The 19,925-nt window shown below is 35.3% G+C and overlaps 1 long non-coding RNA gene across 1 annotated transcript; it reads left to right on the top strand.

Moving 5' to 3' along the window:
- Nucleotides 1-1,326: 1,326 nt before the first annotated feature.
- On the top strand, nucleotides 1,327-1,804 carry LOC133038537 (uncharacterized). Its single transcript, XR_009688058.1, has 3 exons — nucleotides 1,327-1,512; nucleotides 1,588-1,677; nucleotides 1,759-1,804. It is a non-coding gene; the product is annotated as an uncharacterized LOC133038537 (long non-coding RNA).
- The last annotated feature ends 18,121 nt before the right edge of the window (nucleotides 1,805-19,925 follow it).

Below are 19,925 nucleotides of genomic sequence, written 5' to 3'. Positions count from 1 at the left end.
GTCCTTTAGTGGTGCATATTCAGTTGTATTATTTCGGTGTAAGTGGTTCAACACAGATCCGAGAAAGAAAAAAATCATTATCGAAAATAATATCACTAGCATAAATGTTAGTGGTGTATGGTACAAAGATGATCCGTACATTCTTGCCAGTCAAGCTAAGCAAGTTTTCTTTGTGGATGATCTAGTTAGAGGTCGTAATTAGAGAGTTGTTCATAATGTCCATCACCGCCAAGTTTGGGAAAATATTTTGGATGCTTCTAATGAGACAGATGATGTTGATGTTGTACATGACACAAACTCATCAAATTTTACACTATCAGTGGATTTGGGGGAGTTGAATGTCCAACGAACTAATGATTCTCCAACAATTGTGGATGTCCCTCAAAGTTCTGAGATGGTTGCAAATGTTGATGATAGTAGGGATGATGAAGATGAAGAAATTGCAGAAGACCTGGAGGATGATTTGCTTATTGATCATCTTGAAGATGAAATTGAAGAAGCGCCCGCAACAAATTTGCATTTCATTAGTGATGATGATTGTGAATAATGGATTTTAGTACTGTTTGTATTGATGAGTAGTTATATTTTTTTAATCCTTTTGTCTCAACAAATTATTGTAAAAGAACAAATTTAAGAGTTAATGAGTTGTTCGTATTCTCTTAAGTAAGGACTCATACGATTTTATTATTCTATTTTTAGCATAAAATGTCAGCAGATGTTGCTAACTATCATGGTGGAGATGGTGGCGGGGATGACCCATTAGATCCTACTAGGGTACCGACTGCGTGCGAGGCTTCAGGTATTTTTGTTATTTTTCTATCCAAGTGTTTGATTTTTTAATTCAACTATTCACACATATACATTTTTGATGGCAACATAGGTGGTGACGCGAGAAAAGGTCGTGGGAGGAATGTTTTAGTAAAGTTAGAAGAGAGAAGAAAAAACTCTACTGGCCCGTTGCCATTAGAAGTTGACAGTGTCTCGAACAAAATAGTAGGCTTGGAGAGTAAAGCTTTTCCTCGATTGGTAGGGCGAGAGGTTGCACTGCATGTGCCTCGACATCATCGAAGTTGGGCAAATGTCCTGGAGCAGTACGAACACCTCATCTTAACCAAGCTTCGGGTAAATAATTATTAATTTATCTACACTAATAAATGTGATTATTACCATGTTATTTTAATTTATTTTTGTCATATGCAGCATTATTACCAGTTGGACAGTCATCCAAAGTTAGTAGCTATTTCGATAGCTGAGATGGCCGAGAAGTACAAAACACGAAAGAATATTAGATTGCAACACTTCAGAGAATATTACAAAAACCCAGAAGACTTTGAAAATGCAGTGAAGAACCCTCCCAATAAACTTAATGAAGACCAATGGCGACTAATATGTGAATTGTTCACAACTCCTGATTTCATTCAACGGTCGAAGCAAAACTCTATCAATCGACAGAAGATGAAATTCTCTTCAACAACAGGGTCGGTAACTATGGCTGAGATTCTTCGTCAAAAAGTAAGTTAATATATTAAATTTCTATTTTACAAAGTTTACTTTATATATAATTTTCTAACAAGTTATATTTATCAGCAAGGAAAGGGTTACATTGAGACTTGGAAAGAATGTCATACTAAGAAAGACACCAACACCTTCATCAATGAGGCTGCCAAAAATAAATATGTAAGATATATAAAATAATAACTTTTAAATATTTTCAAATAATTGTAACTTTGCTTGATTTCTAACTTATTTATATTATAGGAAGAGATGTTGACAACTCGAAATAGTGCTCCTGAATCTTCACAAGTTTCAGAACTTGAGATTTTTCGGAAAACACTTGGAGAGAGGCGTGGCCATCAACGAGGAGTGGGTCGCAAGTTGAAAGGCCAATCATCAGGACGACGCTCACAACCTGCAACTGCTGATCAATCGGACTTACGGGAAACAGTTGTTGAGTTACAGAAACAAATACAGACGTTGACTCAACAAATGTCACGTGAACGTCGGGAACCAATGGATGTTGAGATGAATGATGCAGCTCCAACCCAACCCGTATGTCCTCAACCGTCTCGCTCTCAAATGGGTTTTAACCCAATGGGTTTTCAGCAGTCGCATCAGACTCCTACTTCCTTTCAGCAACTGCTACAACAGCCTCTGCTACAACAGCCTCTTGTTCCTTCGCCTGGAATGTTAAGTCCTGAGCAATTTCACAGTCAAATGTACCAGTCATACTTGCAGTTTGTGTTTCAGTCGCCAAACAATTCGCAAGTATTGTTGAATATGATGACGCAGTCGCCTCAGACGTCTCATGTGTCAGAGCCTCGGATGCCACAAATGTCACAGATGCCGCAAAATGTTCAGATGTCGACACAAGGGCAGCAATATCAGAACACATCGCAGACGATGCCGACACAACCATGGGAGCAGACATCTCAAATGATGTCGACACATCTAGGACAGCAGACTTCTCAGATGATGCCGACACAACAAGGGCAGCAGACATCTCAAATGATGCCGACACTACATGGGCAGCAGACATCTCAGATGATGACCAGCTCGCAAATGCCGCCATACTACCCACAGATGCCGGATGTTCCTGGGTCGGATGTTCCTCGAGATGCTAGTGATGAGGACGATGCTACTACAAACTTCTTTTAGAATATCTATTTTAATTTTAAGAACTATCGGTCTAATATGTTTGTTAATATTTTATGAACACTAATTTATATTTAGGTAGGCAGTACTATAATGTTTATGACTTACTCTTATTGTAATATTAGTGACTCTAAATATTTTCTTTTCGTTAAATGATTTTATATCTTAATTAATTCAATAATTTTATATATTAATTAATTAAATAATTAAAAAATTAAAATTTAAATTAATAATTTTAATATAATAATATATATAAATAATTAATTACAAATAATTTTAATATAATTATTTATTTTTTTTTCGTTGAAGATCTTCAACAACGACATTGTCGTCATTGATAATAATATCAATAACGACAATGTCGTTGTTGATGCACTCAGATCTTAAAAAAAAAACAAATATTATTCCCAACGACATTGTCGTTGTTGATAATTTTTATTCCCAACGACATAAAAAGTCGTTGTTGATAATCATTTTTCCCAACGAAGTATTACCAACGACTTTTTACCAACGAAATGTCCTCATTGATGCGCAATACTGACGAAAACAAGGGTTTTTACCAACGAAATTTGTCCTCAGTAATGCTCATTTTTCTTGTAGTGAATTCCACATAAAACCCATATTGCAACTAACGGAGCAACCTAAATCGTAACCAAAATCTATATAGCACCTCACATAAAAACCACCGGAGCAACCCAAACCGTATATTTGAAAAAAAAAAAAGTTTAACATAATATATGTGGTAATTTCCCTTTATTATTATTATTTAATTAAAAGAATTTTTAATATATCGTGTCTTGTTTTTTGGGTTTGTCATATATCGTGTTTTTTGGGCTAATCTATTCGTGCTTACATGTCGGGCATTTTGTGCTTCTCGTACCGTATCGTGTTTAAAGACATATTTTTCGTGTCGTGTCCTTCTTAATTAAGGACATATTTTTAGTGTCGTGTTTTGTTGTGCCAATCTATAACATCGATCGTACCGTGTTGTACTCAAACCTGTATTTTATTTTTTACCTAGTCGTGCTCGTGCCTTCCGAGTTCATGCCGGTTTCATACTGTATCAAAAGCCCGACCCGTATTTATATCACTACTTATGACCACATGAACAAATTGTTTTTAAAAAACAATAGTAAAATGTAATTGAATCGGAATATTTGCAGCTATTTTTAAGTTAGAGGAAATTTTTGCAACCAAACAAAATATATATACAAAACTCTTTAAGAGTCATATTTTGAGAAAAAACTTATTTATTCTATATTATTTATATATTTTTTTTAAAAAAATTATATTAATAAGATCCTAATAACTTTTTCTAGTTCAATGAATACGCTAACAGAATCATAAGAGTAGTTTAACAACTTCTTCCATTAAAGTACTAGCCAACTTTTTCTCTAATTATTCTCAATTTTCTAGGTGAAAGAAAGGAAAGAAATAAAAAACAAACAAATAAACTACGTTGAGGCTTTGCTTTTAATTATAAATTTATTTCCTACAATTTGATCTTTTTTTTCCCAAAGGATCATTTATAATTAATTTGAATTTCTTTAAACAAATTACTGTTTGAAAAAGAAGAGAGACCATATGAAAAGGAGTAGCAATATTATATAGTTGTACTTAATTTTATTTAACTGAAGAAAAAAAGAAATTAAGACCAACCATACAAAAACTATCTAATAATTCTCAAATAAAGTGGTTCTGATCATTTCCTTCAAAACAATTTACATCTAACAAGTTTTTTTTTTTTTTCTTGCAATAAGGAGAAATAAATAGTAATTGAGTTTTGTCCAAAAGAAAAATTAGTAATTGAGTTGTAGAGTTGCTGAAAGGTCTTTTTCAAAAACGAATTTTCAAGTTTGGTATAGTAACCGAATGAGTTACTTGACTAGTTACTAATGGAGATCAACATTGTTGTCATGTTATGGATCATATATTGCATCTCACCAAACTAAGTTACCAGTTGTGGTCCTATTAGTGGGAAGTGAATAAGTACTAAAATATGTATACAAAGTATGTACTAAAATATTACATAAATAAATAAATAAACGTACCAAAACAGTAATGTGACACTGCTTTTGATCAGTACGTTTTATCTGAAGATCAAAAATAAATGTGTGATTATTGTATGTAATATTTTGGTAGACTTATCATAAATTCTAATTCTTATTTGAAGAGACATACTTTGGAAAAGCATTGTTAAAAATAATAAGAGGGTATATAGTTTAAGTAATCAGGTACATTGGCAGGCTCCACCTCTTCCATTATTTACAAGCTACGAGCAGTTGACTTTAGTTATAGGTGGACCCTTAGTAGTTGAGACTTAAGAAATTAATAATAATAATAATAATAATAATAATAATAATAATAATGTAAAAATTTGTTCAAAATAATAGCAGAAATCAAATAAATTTTCTAAGGTGGGAGTAGGATTCTTTCTTCTCTGCGATGAAGAAGAAGAAAATGGATTTGAATCTGCTTTGTTACCGAGATGATTCAAAATGGAGATCTGCTTGAGCGTTCTCACCCACGGCCGGTGTTGAGTTGAAGTGGGTCATAAGTAAAAAAAAATATTTGGGTCTTTACTATAAAGATAAATGGTATTTTTAAAATGTATTTTTTTATTTGGGCCCCTAAAATGAGTAAATCCTAGGCGTGGGCTTAGCCCGCCTATGCCTAGGGCCAGCCTGTTCTCACCCTTCGATGCTTACGGATTTGAATCTGGATACTGCAGTGGAAGATGAGGGTTCTCAAGAGGGGCAGAGCCAGAATGAAAAATTAAAAAGGTCAAATTGTATTATATTTAAATGATAAATATTTCAAAATATATATTATTAAATTCATGATTAAAATAAAAATAAAAAACGTCTTTCTTGCATATTACGAAAGTCATCTATAAGTGAGTTTACACTAAATTTTTCAATAATTCATTTTCGAGTAATTTAAGGCACAAATACTTAAGTTTAATTGTCAGTTGTAGATTAATACCTAAGTTTAATTTTTGACAGTAATAATATCTAAGTTATATTTTTAAAACTTTCGTAGGTACATGATCGTTAAGTGTTTAAGTCATTATTCACATGTCATTTTTTTATTGATATATTTAAATTAAATTTTAAATAAAAATACAAATTTATTGACTGTGACTAATCAGGGATTACCACATGGTAATTGTAACGTTCTCGCTTCAAGCCTCCATTAGGCCCTTACACCCACGGAATGATGGCCAGGAGGTCACCCATCCTTAAATTACTCCAAGTCAAGCACACTTAACTGTGGAGTTCTTTTGTGATGGGCTACCGAAAAACAAGATGCACTTTGTTGATATAGGTAGTACCAATCAATCCATTTAAGCTCTCTTCAACTGTGCAGTCCCATACCTACACAGTCTCAGAATCATCCCACTTGACCTTCCCCAGGCGATGTGGGATTGCACAGCTTACTCGGTATTTCCCCTTACGAATCACGGGACTACTGACTGTCACAATCACCCCCCTTACGAGGCCCGACGTCCTCGTCAACCACACTTTCGACTGGGTCAAGGCTTTGATACCATTTGTAATGTCCCCCACTTCAAGCCTCCATTTGGCCCTTACACCCACGGAATGATGGCTCTTGTACACGGTTACATCACTTTGGCTGCTTCATGGACTGACAACTGACTCTACAGAGCAACACAAGTGTTTCCAGCGTGCTTTGTCCTCACTTGCACGCTTCCTGAGAAAACCTCTCAGGAGGTCACCCATCTTGAAATTACCCAAGTCAAGCACGCTTAACTGCGGAGTTCTTTTGTGATGGGCTACCGAAAAACAAAATGCACCTTGTTTATATAGGTAGTACTAATCAATCCATTTAAGCCCTTTTCAATTATATAGTCCCATACCTATACACTCTCAGAATCATCACACTTGACCTTCCCTAGGCGATGTGGGATTGCACTGCTTACCCGATATTTCCCCTTACAGATCACAGGACTACTGACTGTCACAATCACCCCCTTACGAGGTCCGACGTCCTCGTTGACCACACTTCTGGCTGGGTCAAGGCTCTGATACCATTTGTAACGTCCTCGCTTCAAGCCTCCATTGGGCCCTTACACCCACAAAAGTTGACTTGATACTTAACGGCTAGGTACCTACGAAAGTTTCAGAAATATAACTTAGGTATTACTACTATTAAAAACTAAACTTAAGTATAGAGTCAAACTTATGTATTATGTCACAAATTACTCTTTTTCTTTCAATATATATTAGTAAACAATCACTTAAAAATTCATCTTCTATCTTTTCACAAAATGTAGTTTTCACTATATTCATAGTGTTGAATAGATAAATATTCTATATTCATAGTGTCTGAACGAGCGTGTGATGTGCCTCCAAACACGGTTTTGTCTAAGCACGCGCGCGCGGAGAGGCTTCTTGTCCGAGTTGCTAGTGCGAGAGAGAGCACCATGCTCGACACCACTTAGACTATATTTTTCAAATCAACATATCTCTCTAATTTTTTATCAGAATTTAGTTCCGTAAAAATAAAAGTTGCTTGACTTTTCACAAGGAATCCAAATAAAATATTTTTAAAACGAAAATAAAATTATTTTCTTGGAAAAATTTTGTAATTCACATTCAATCATCAAATTACAGATAAACTAACATGAACACATCCAAATCAACACAATAAACAATATTCATCGTTTTAAATCCATATTTCATGAAAGTAAATCATTACCATGGCTCTAAGGCCTGTTGTTGGGAATATTTTACCAGGATCTAGATTTACTAACAAGTATATTGATTAACAATATCTCTAAAATAATGAAATTAAACACATAAGAGTTTAAGAAAACATTACATTAGTTGCAGCGGAATATAATGACTCCTTCTGCTCAGATTTCTAACCCTTGTTCCTTTTTGTTGCAGATGTGAGCTTGGATCTCTTTCTCTCCTCTGGGTTTGTTTACCACCGTCTTACTCACTATGATTGAGTACTTGACTTGCTATGTGTGGGCATGGCACTCTATCACTAAGGTTCGAATACGGTGAAGAATAATGAAGGAGGTTTGAAAATACTATGGAAGGAACTCTCTCATCTACTAGTTGTCTAACAGAGAAAACTAGGTATAATTTGGTTGAAGGCATCAAGCGAATGAGTGATAGCATCATGTTCCTTTTATAGTGTTTCAATTAGGGCTTAGGGCTGAATTATATAGATTAAAAAAGAATAAAATATTTGGCAAAAATAACATAGTGGCGACCCATTAAGTGGACCACTTTCTAGTTATAATTTTGCCACTTTTTTCAACCAGTTATTCTTCTTTCAATAATATCATATTTTCCAATTCAATCCTGTAAATGCCAAAACTATTTATTTAATAATTATAATTAATTATCAATAAAATTACCATTTATATTATTTATTAATTAGACCATATAAAGTCTCTTAATTAATAAATTGACCTCAAAACCTCTTTTCTTCACAATTAAGCCCTTGCTTAGTGAAAATTCTTAAATAAGACATAGTCTAATTTTAAAGTTATAATTGATTAATTAAAACCAATTAATTGAGTGTGCAAGCAATATTATCTCAACTAGTGAGGGGACCATAGGCCTATATAACCGAGCTTTAAATAAGTAGATCTAGAATTCACTAAGTGAGTTCTCTAACTTATTAATTCCTCATTGTGCCACTATAGATTTAGAATTGAATAGCACTCTGAATTATATAGAATGCTCTATATGTACCACGATATAAATACGTTATGATTATACATTGTTACAATTCTAATAGTCAAAGATCCTCTATAGATGATATACACTAAATAGGGACAAATTTATCGTTCTACCCTTCAATGTATTTATCCTTAAAACACTTGGCTACCTACAAATGATACTTCAGTAAACTAATATAATTACTGAAATGAGACCTCAATCATTTATTTCTATTCAGCCAAGCTCGAAGGAAATCATCATTTCACTTCTAAATACTTATAGACGTTATAGATTCCATATCTATGCTTAGTGCTCTCACTCAATTTAACTACCATGTTCCCAAGATGTAAATATCCGCCAGAACAATTGGTTAGCTTCCACGAACAACTTGGAGAGCATAAATAATATAATTAAGTTGAACCTAACCATATCAAGATTAAGATCCATAGACCTAAGATCAACCATTGATATTGACTTAAAAAGATACAACAATAAGTTTATGATAACTTATCCAAGATCAATATCGGTCCCTTCCAATGTATACTCCATACATCTGATACTGGTAAACTTTGCCAATACCCTGGAAAGGACATAACACTCTACCAAGGTGTAAGTATACCTTATCGCCGATTATCATGTCAGTCTAAATCCAGTGAACCGATAAATCATGGGAATTAAACTTTTGAACATATAATCATGATTATATGTAAAGTCTTTTTTGGCAAGTTAGATGCCAAAATATTTTTTATTTATGGTGATATTTCCTTGTATTCATAAACCGATTTTATCACCTTAATTATATGTTTTTATTTCTCTTTTCTATCTTAGGAAAGAATCATTTTTCAGTTGTCCATTTTTCTTGTATGGAAACTTCTTGTAGGAGAAGAAATTCTCTTATGGAAAGTTTACTTTATATGGAAACTTTGACTAATCTTATTTTTCTTTAATGAGTTCGATTGTATCTTAATAAGATCAGATCAAACACACTGCTTTTTGACAGGTATTAAGACCAAATACATGATCGGACACGTTTTTGGTAAGTTTCCTTTTGTAGTCTGATTTGCTGCAATAGAATCTGTCTTTGATGCTGCAAATCCGGATTTTCTTTAGGAAAGTTTTGTACAGCTGTAGATTCGACTTTGTGGCTGTCTCTAGGGTTTCTATGTTCTACAAATAGAACCTAGAGAACAGTCATTCGAATAAACTCTTCTAGCTTTCATGTTTTGCCTTTTTTCTCATTTGTGAAGAGAGAGATATTTTTGTGAGAACCTAGTTGTTCATCTAGGTTCTAGTATTTTCATATTCGTTCTTACTCTGTCTTAGGGTTGATTAGAATAACTTGATTGAACAAGAGAGAGGTCTTCAGGAGAAGACTTGTTCAAGCCTTACTTCGGGATGAAGTAAGCACTCACACTTCAAAGACGAAGGGAGTTCGCTGTTTGAAGGTGGTTCTGAAATCAGATTCATGAAGTGCATTATATATAAAATGGAAAGTCCTTTTTTGGCAAGTTAGGTGACAAAATAATTTTTCCATTTATGGTAAGATTGCTATGCATTCATTTTCGATTTCTTACCTTTTAAATTCGGTTTTTAGTTGCCATTTTCCTTGTTTGGAAAGTTGCACTTTCAGCTGAACTTTCCTTTGTTGAAAACTTCTCAAAAGAGAAGGAATTCTCTTTTGGAAAGTTGTCTTTTTTAGGGAAACTTTGATTATTGCATTTTCCTTATTAATTTCGATTGTATCTTGATACAATCAGAATATCTAATCTGTTTTTGGCAGGAATCAAGCATTGATAGAAGATCGGACCCGATTTTGGTAAGTTTCCCGTTTCTGGTCAGATCTGCTGCGTCAGCATCCGAATCTGATGTAGCAGATCGTGTTTCTTTTGGAAAGTTTTTGTACAGCTGCTAATTCGAACTTGTGGTTGCCTCTTTGGTTTCTTTGTTCTATAAATAGAGCCTAGAGAGCAACCATTCGAATTACCTCTTCCATTATTCATTTTCTACATTTATCTTTTGAGAGAAGAGAGTGTTTCTTTGTTTTGTGAGAGCCTAGTTGTTCATCTAGGTTCTAGTTGTTCTAATTCTGTTCTTACTCTATCCTAGAGGTTGTGAAGAACTACTTGCCTGAACAAGAGATTGGTCTTCGGGAGAAGACTTGATAAAGCCTTACTTCGGGAGGAAGTAAGCACTTGGTCTTCGGGAGAAGACTTGTTGAAGCCTTACTTCGGGAGGAAGTAAGCACTCACACTTCAAAGACGAAGGGAGTTCGGGCTTGAAGGTGTTTCAAGAAGTCAGATTCATAAAGTGGATTACAAAGGATTGCGGCAATACTTTAGAGGGAGTCTAAACTTGTTTAAGTCAATTGTCTTTGTAATTTTGATACTTTATTAATTGATTTCATTCTCTGGGCGTGGCCCCGTGGACTAGGAGTGTTCGGGAGAACACTGATACCACGTATAAATCTCTTGTGTCAAGTTATTTATTTTTCTGCAAATATTTTATATTACCGCTTGTTCGTTTTCTTTGTAGCGAGAATTACTTTCCGCCGCAAACACTTACAGTTTTTATATTTTCTTATATACAACTGACATTTGCAAAAACACGGTTTTTCAATTGGTATCAGAGCGGGACACTAAACTCTTAGTGTGGTCCTGTAACGTTTTTGTGTTAAAATATCATTTTTTGCCGAAGGAAGTTCTACTTCTAGACCACCGTTGCTTAATGACTCTAACTATCCTTATTGGAAAGTTAGAATGAGGGCCTTCATCAAATCTCAAGATGAGAAAGCTTGGAGAATGGTTCTTTCAGGTTGGTCTCTTCCAGTTGAGACAGATTCTTTAGGTAATACTACTATAAAATCTGAACTGGAATGGTCTATTGAAGATGATAAACTTTCTGCCTACAATAGCAAAGCCTTGCATGCTATCTTTAATGGTGTAGGTGAGGGTTACATTAAACTTATATCATCTTGTGTTTCTGCTAAGGAAGCTTGGGAGATCCTTCAAACTCAGTTTGAAGGAACTACTGATGTGAAAAGATCTAGATTTATCATGCTTCAAACTAAATTTGATGAGCTTAGAATGTCTGATAATGAAACTTTAACTGAATTTTATGAAAAATTATCTGACATTGCTAATGAATATTTTTCTCTTGGAGAACAGCTTGATGATTCTGTTCTTGTGAGAAAAATTGTTAGAGTACTTCCAGAAAGGTTTAATACTAAACTTTTGGCAATGGAGGAAGCTAAAGATTTTAGCACTATGAAGGTGGAAGAATTGATGGGTTCCTTACGTACTTTTGAATTAAATCAACACATTAAACAAAAGGACAAACCCAAATCCATTGCTGATAAAGGTAAAAGTATTGCTTTGAAAGTTGCTGATAATGAAAATTCTGATAGTGAATGTGATGATGAGATTGCTTTATTAACTAAGAATTTTCAGAAATATATGAAAAAGATGGGAAATAAAAAGAATATTTCGAAAGGTTCAAAAGGTAATACTTTTATTAAACCATCTGTTTCTAACAAAAAGGGAATTCAGTGCAGGGAATGTGAAGGTTTTGGGCATATTCAAGCTGAGTGTGCAAACACTTTGAAAAAGAATAAGAAAAGTTTCAATGTCACTTGGAGTGATGATGAAACCGAAAGTGATGAAGATAATTCTGAAAATGTTGCCCTAACCTCTGTTATGTCTAATGTGTTGTGTGATTCAGAGGTGAAAGCTAGATTGGTATGTCTGAATAATACCACCGAACAAGAGGAATCAGATTCAGATGAGTCTGAAATCTGTGAAGAGTCTCTTGCTGAATCATACAAAGTCATGTATGAAAAATGGATTCAAGTTGCTTCTGAAAATAGAGAGTTGAATAAATTGAATAAAAAATTGTCTCATCAGATTGAAATGTGTGATTTGAAAATAAAAGAGTATGAGACAAGTTTTTGTGATAAAAATGAAAAAATCACTCTCTTAAAGAAGGAACTTGAAAATTTTAAGAAAAATGTTCAAATGCTTAACCCTGGATCTTCTATTTTTGAAAAAGCTCCAAATGCAGGACAAAGAGGGTTCGCAGGCCTTGGTTCAAGTGGAATGGAAAGTTCTGGAGTCACGAAGTTTGTAAAATCTAGTGTTCCAACGAATCACTTTGAGGCTACAAAGTCTGCTGTAACAATTTCACAGCCTGTTACAGCAAGAGCAATTTCTGATGCTGCAAAATCTCCAAGATTATCGAAAAGAGTAAGATCTCAGGTAAAAAGATTTGTTCCCACGTGTCATTTTTGTGGTAGAAAAGGACATATCAGACCTAAATGTTTCACGTTGAAAAATCTGTTTAAAACAAATTATTTTGATAATTTGAAAAAATCTCAAAAGAAACATAAAGGTTTGAAACAAATATGGGTGAAAAAGAATTGTCTAGCTGGTTTTTCTGATATAACTGCTGCATCTCAAATGTGGTATTTTGACAGTGGTTGCTCTAGACATATGACAGGTGACAAGGACTTTTTGACTAATATTCGGCCTATGCAATGTGGAGAAGTCACTTTTGGTAATGGGCTATCTGGAAAAGTTGTTGGTATGGGAACTCTAAATTGTGAAGGGTTACCTAGACTGAAAAATGTGATGTTAGTTGAAGGACTGAGGGCTAATTTACTTAGCATCAGTCAAATTTGTGATCAAGGGTTTACTGTTTCTTTTGATAGTGATCATTGTTATGTTCTGAATGATGACAATGAATGTATCTTGCAAGGATTTCGATCCAATGATAACTGTTACACTCTAACCCCTGTGTTTACTTGTCATTCAGCTATCAACAACACCACAGATCTGTGGCATGCCAAGCGTGGGCATATTAATTTTAAAAACCTGAAAAAATTGTCAAATGCAGGTATTGTTCGAGGACTTCCCAAGCTTGGTAAGGAAAGTGTAGGTAAGTGTGAACCGTGTCAACTTGGGAAGCAATTAAAAATCACTCACAAACCTGTGTCTAATATCAATACCTCAAAAGTATTGGAATTGCTTCACATGGATCTTATGGGTCCAATCCAAGTTGAAAGTTTGAATGGTAAACGATATATCTTTGTTTGTGTTGATGATTTCTCTCGTTTTACTTGGGTAGATTTCTTAAGAGAAAAGTCTGACACTTTTGATGCCTTTAAAACTCTCTGTTTGAGATTAAGAGTTGAGAAAGGTTGTAATATTGGAAAAATTGTTCGAATTCGAAGTGATCATGGTAAGGAGTTTGAAAATTCTGTGTATGATGATTTTTGCAAGTCTACAGGTATAACTCATGAATTTTCAGCTCCCAAAACTCCTCAACAAAATGGAGTTGTTGAGAGGAAGAATCGAACATTGCAGGCAATGGCAAGAGTGATGTTAAATAGCAAGAAGTTGACAAAGCGCTTATGGGCTGAAGCTATTAACACAGCTTGCTATATAATAAACAGAGTGTTTATTCGTCCAGGTACTTCAAAAACATCTTATGAAATCTGGAAAGGTAAGCGCCCCAATGTAAGTCATTTTCATGTTTTTGGGTGTGTGTGTTATGTCTATAGAGATCGAGAGCATATTGGTAAATTTGATGCTAAAAGTGATGTTGGTGTGTTTATTGGATATTCCTTAAACAGTAGAGCTTATCGTGTTTATAACATGAGAACTCAAACTGTTTTGGAATCAGCTAATGTGGTTGTTGATGATTTTAAAGATTTTTTTAGAGTTTTCCACAGAAGCCAAGATAGATAGTCTCATGGATGCTCCTCCAGAAGCAGCAAAAGCAGATCCTGATGCAGCAGAACCCATTTCTGATGCTGCAAACGACGAAGCTGCTACTGCAACTGAGACTGGAGAACCAGAACCGTCTATCTTGACTCATCCAAACATCATCACTGATTCTATTCAGAAAGAACCAAGCACCAGAGTCAAATTGAATCATCCAAAAGATCTCATTCTTGGAAATCCTGAAGAAAGCATGGTAACTCGCAGAAGGTATGTTAATTTAATTAGCTTTCTTTGTTTTGTTTCTCAATATGAACCGAAAAATGTGAAGGAAGCCATGACCTTTGAGGAATGGCTCAATGCAATGCAAGAGGAACTCAACCAATTTGTTCGCAACAAGGTATGGATTTTGCTCCGAAGACCAAAAGGTATAAATGTAATTGGAACAAAGTGGTTATTTAAAAATAAAAGTGATGAGTTCGGTACAATTGTGAGAAACAAGGCTCGTTTGGTGGCACAAGGGTACACACAGGTAGAAGGTATTGATTTTGATGAAACTTTTGCTCCTGTTGCAAGATTAGAATCAATTCGTTTACTTTTGTGTATTGCTTGTATTTTGAATATTAAATTGTTTCAAATGGATGTGAAATCTGCCTTCCTAAATGGTATTTTGAATGAGGAAGTTTATGTTGAGCAACCAAAAGGATTCGAAGATCCTCAATTTCCAGACCATGTATACAAGCTTGAAAAAGCTTTGTATGGTCTGAAACAAGCTCCTCGAGCTTCGTATGAAAGGTTGACTCAATTTCTACTTTCTCATGACTATCACAGAGGTAGTGTGGATAAAACTCTTTTCATCAAGCATATAAAATCTGATTTTATCATTGCTCAAATTTATGTTGATGATATAGTTTTTGGCTCTACATCTAACCATGAAGTGCAGGTATTTGTTGATCAAATGAAAAGTGAATTTGAAATGAGCATGGTTGGTGAGCTTAATTTCTTTTTGGGTCTTCAAGTGAGACAAATGGAAGGAGGTACGTTTGTATCTCAAAGTAAGTATGCCAAGAACCTTGTCAAGAAATTTGGCCTTGAATCGGCTAAGCAGGTAAGTACTCCAATGAGCACCACACTGAAATTAACAAAAGATGAGAATGGAGTAAAGGTAGACACTACACTCTATCGTAGCATGATTGGAAGTCTTTTGTATTTAACTGCTAGTCGTCCTGATATCTGTTACAGTGTGGGAGTGTGTGCTAGATATCAAAGTAATCCTATGGAATCTCATGTTTCAGCTGTAAAAAGGATTATTAGATATGTTAATAGCACCCCTGATTATGGAATTTGGTACTCGAAAGATACTAATTCTAATCTTGCTTGTTATAGTGATGCAGATTGGGCAGGCAATGCTGATGATCAAAAGAGCACAAGTGGAGGGTGTTTCTTTCTTGGGAATAATCTAGTATCTTGGCATAGCAAGAAACAAAATTCCATCTTGTTGTCCACTGCCGAAGCTGAGTACATAGCTGCTGGCAGTTGTTGTACTCAACTTCTATGGTTGAAACAAATGTTGATTGATTATGGATTTGAATTGGGTGTTTTGACTATATTTTGTGATAACACTAGTGCCATAAATATTTCCAAAAATCTTGTTCAACATTCTAGAACAAAGCACATTGATATAAGACATCACTTTATCAGGGAACTTGTTGAAAATAAATCATTGGAATTAGAATATGTTGATACTGAAAAACAATTAGCTGATATTTTCACAAAGGCCCTAGATGCAAGTCGCTTTGACTCCCTCAGAAAGTCTTTGGGAGTTTGCATTGTTTAATTTTATCATGTTCATAATTTTTGTACAATAGTGTTATGTGATTCTTCTCTAGCTTTTAATCTCCTATCATTGTATTTTGACAAATCATGTTTATGCTTTTGGATTATAATCAGTTAGGATCTCATTCTTATCATACTTTGTGATGTTGTGTTAAAAGGTTCATGTTACTCTTTATTTGTGTCTAGGATTAAATAATGTACTTATACAGAGTTAAGCAATTTTTGTTTCAGTCTTGTCAGGCCCCTTGCTGGAATAGAACTACCCATACTGAGGTGTGAAAGCCATCTGTTGGGTAAGCTAGAACATTGTAATTAGCAACTATGATGAGGATGCACTACCATAGAAAAGGGCTACCTTCAGTATGGTGTGAAAGCATCCAATTGCGGGATCAAATTGAAAAAGGCGAAAATAAAAATCTTGCCAATGACAATGATCCTATTTTCACTGCACACACTTATGTCTGACAAGTGTGTTCAAATTTGTAAGTCTCCTCTATTAAAATTAAATTGATAATCCTGATTCACAATTTTTAGTAACATGCATATCTTTTTCCTCAGCATCAATTAAGTATGATTTGTTCCTGAGATAATAATTAGTTATTTTCCTTAAAAGCATGACATGTATTTTACTTTGTCAATTATCAATGATTTTTGATTTATTTGCTTGTTTCGAATCACATATATCTATTGTATATATTGTATTTTATTTTCGGTTTTAATTTAAAAAAAAATAAAAAATAAAGAGGGAGGAGAGTGACTTGCTTCATGGGTTAAGGAAATCTTGTGCCTAAATGGTAAGTATCAACATTCATTCTTCTTTGATTTATTTTGATATTTTTCCAAGTAAAGATTAATCTTTATATGGTAATGTGCCTTTATTCTTGAAAGATTGATTTATTTTTGGAAAAATTATTGGCAATTCTAGTTTCCTTTTATTTTATTTTATTTTTTTTTTTTAAAAAAAAAAAAAGGAGAGGAAAGGAGTTGAGGAGTGGGCGATTTCCTTTTATGTGTTCATGGGCTGGAGGTTACCATTTAAATTTTCAAAATTGGTTTCCTGTTCTTGTTTTGATTCCAAGGTTATTTAAACCAATCTTTGTCATTTAACTCACCACCTACCCGAACCCTCTTTCTTGTTTCTTGTGTGTTTCTATTCATCACCTTTTTCAGATCCAAAATGGTGAGAACCAAGAATCTAGGGCACTCTAAAAAATTGGAAGAAACCGTTGCAACTCCTTCCAATGCTCCCCCTGCTGCTTCAGTTGATCCTCCTGCTGTTGCAAAGCCTGGAGATTCATCGCTTCCCCAGCATGAATCTCAAACCGAGAAGTCAAAACGTCCACCCAAGCAAGTTGCTCGCAAATCGGTAAGACCCATTCGCACCTGGACTTGTTCTTCTGAATCATCAAAGGAATCTCCTTCTCCATTGGCAGTTCCTTCTCCTGCTGCATCAATGCCTGGCTCCACTCCAACAGGCCCCTCTACTCGAACTCGAGCCCAGCAAGCCTCTGCAGAGAAGGAACTTCGAGCCTCTCAATCTCATGAGAAGACAGTCCCTCCAGCCAAGAAGAAACTCAAGACTAATCCACCCTCGGCCTCATCAAGTTCCAATTCAAAAGAAGAGGATCCCATGGAAGTTTCTTCAGACAAATCAGTGTCTCTTCACTCTGAGAAGGACAGTGAGGACATAGAACTCGAGCCAGATCTTCCTCGACCAAAATCTGCTTCTGCAGCAAAGGCCTCTGCTGCTGCCAAAGGCAAGCAGCCCATGGAAGATCCTTCATCTGGTAATGTCCCTTCCTCTCTTTCTGGCTGTCCTCGTTTTTATTATCGAGACAATGAGTGTGACTGGAATTTATATGCAAACCGAAAGTTTAAAAGTGAGAGGAACTATGATTTGCATGCTCATCGTGTTTATGGTATTGTAAAGTTCATTCAATTTCATCAATGGGAAAACACTCTTACTGGTTTCATTGGATACATTGCAAACATTGTTAAGGATTTTTATGCTAATCTCACTGATGATTTCCTTGATGAGACTTCTAGACTTTATCGAAGAGTTTATGTTAGGGGTCATTGGTTCTCTTTTTCTGAAAAGGATATTGCTCAAGCCTTGCAATTGCCCGAGAATGTATCCAATGCAGTGATGTCCATGGATCGTGAGTTGATGCACTTTGAACTCACGGGTGCTCGTTCAGAATTGAAACCAGGGGAGAGTCTTCGAATCACTCACCTCACTTTTGCTCATGCTTCTCTTATGCGATTTGCCTTAAGCAATTGGGTTCCAAATTCTTACAAAACCGTGGTATCTCAAGATGTGGCTTCATTCCTATACCGAATCACTTCTGGAACTTCCATTGATTTGGCCTCACACATTCTGAACCAAATTGTCTCCTTCCGAAGAGGTAAAAAGCCAACCTTTAAACTTGTGTTTCCTAATCTAATTTATAAGGTTTTATCTTCTCAGAAGAATGTGGCCCAATCACATGAAACTCTTGAGCCTCCCATCAGTGGACCGACATTCCAGCCCTCTGAATACTTTGATGGTGTGTTCCAAAAACGACCCAAGGCTGGTGCTGTTGCTGCTTCTGCTGCTGCAAGTTCAGGTTCTGCTGCAGCAGAACTCCTGGAAGTCAAGTCTGAACTTCAGAATGTGCATACTTGCCCTGGAGCAATGAAAGAAGTCCAGCATGAGATGTCCAGGCAATTGTCTGCTTTGATTAAACTCTACCGAGATTAAGTTGTTTCTCCTTTGTTTTTTGATTGAACTTATATCTATTTTTCTTTCTTTGTTTACTTTGGAACTCCGATAAACAAAAAGGGGGAGAGATATTTATTTTTAATTTGTTTGTTGCCCAACTCTGGACCCTTTTTTCAGGGGGAGTTGTGGTTGGTTAGTACTTGTGAACATATCTTTTAAAGTTAGCATGTTTTTGGTTTCTTTGTGATATTCGATTGTGTTACTCAGGGGGAGTAGTATCTTTTGCTCTTGCTAACTTTGCCTTGCAGGTACTTTATATTAAAAATTATTTTGTTCATCTAAAGTGCCAAAGGGGGAGATTGTAAAGTCCTTTTTTGGCAAGTTAGGTGACAAAATAATTTTTCCATTTATGGTAAGATTGCTATGCATTCATTTTCGATTTCTTACCTTTTAAATTCGATTTTTAGTTGCCATTTTCCTTGTTTGGAAAGTTGCACTTTCAGCTGAACTTTCCTTTGTTGAAAACTTCTCAAAAGAGAAGGAATTCTCTTTTGGAAAGTTGTCTTTTTTAGGGAAACTTTGATTATTGCCTTTTCCTTATTAATTTCGATTGTATCTTGATACAATCAGAATATCTAATCTGTTTTTGGCAGGAATCAAGCATTGATAGAAGATCGGACCCGATTTTAGTAAGTTTCCCGTTTCTGGTCAGATCTGCTGCGTCAGCATCCGAATCTGATGTAGCAGATTGTGTTTCTTTTGGAAAGTTTTTGTACAGCTGCTAATTCGAACTTGTGGTTGCCTCTTTGGTTTCTTTGTTCTATAAATAGAGCCTAGAGAGCAACCATTCGAATTACCTCTTCCATTATTCATTTTCTACATTTATCTTTTGAGAGAAGAGAGTGTTTCTTTGTTTTGTGAGAGCCTAGTTGTTCATCTAGGTTCTAGTTGTTCTAATTCTGTTCTTACTCTATCCTAGAGGTTGTGAAGAACTACTTGACTGAACAAGAGATTGGTCTTCGGGAGAAGACTTGATAAAGCCTTACTTCGGGAGGAAGTAAGCACTTGGTCTTCGGGAGAAGACTTGTTGAAGCCTTACTTCGGGAGGAAGTAAGCACTCACACTTCAAAGACGAAGGGAGTTCGGGCTTGAAGGTGTTTCAAGAAGTCAGATTCATAAAGTGGATTACAAAGGATTGCGGAAATACTTTAGAGGGAGTCTAAACTTGTTTAAGTCAATTGTCTTTGTAATTTTGATACTTTATTAATTGATTTCATTCTCTGGGCGTGGCCCCGTGGACTAGGAGTGTTCGGGAGAACA

The sequence above is a fragment of the Cannabis sativa genome, chromosome 5 (genome assembly GCF_029168945.1).
Source record: "Cannabis sativa cultivar Pink pepper isolate KNU-18-1 chromosome 5, ASM2916894v1, whole genome shotgun sequence".
Taxonomy (NCBI): domain Eukaryota; kingdom Viridiplantae; phylum Streptophyta; class Magnoliopsida; order Rosales; family Cannabaceae; genus Cannabis; species Cannabis sativa.
This window is presented reverse-complemented; position numbering and strand designations above follow the sequence as displayed.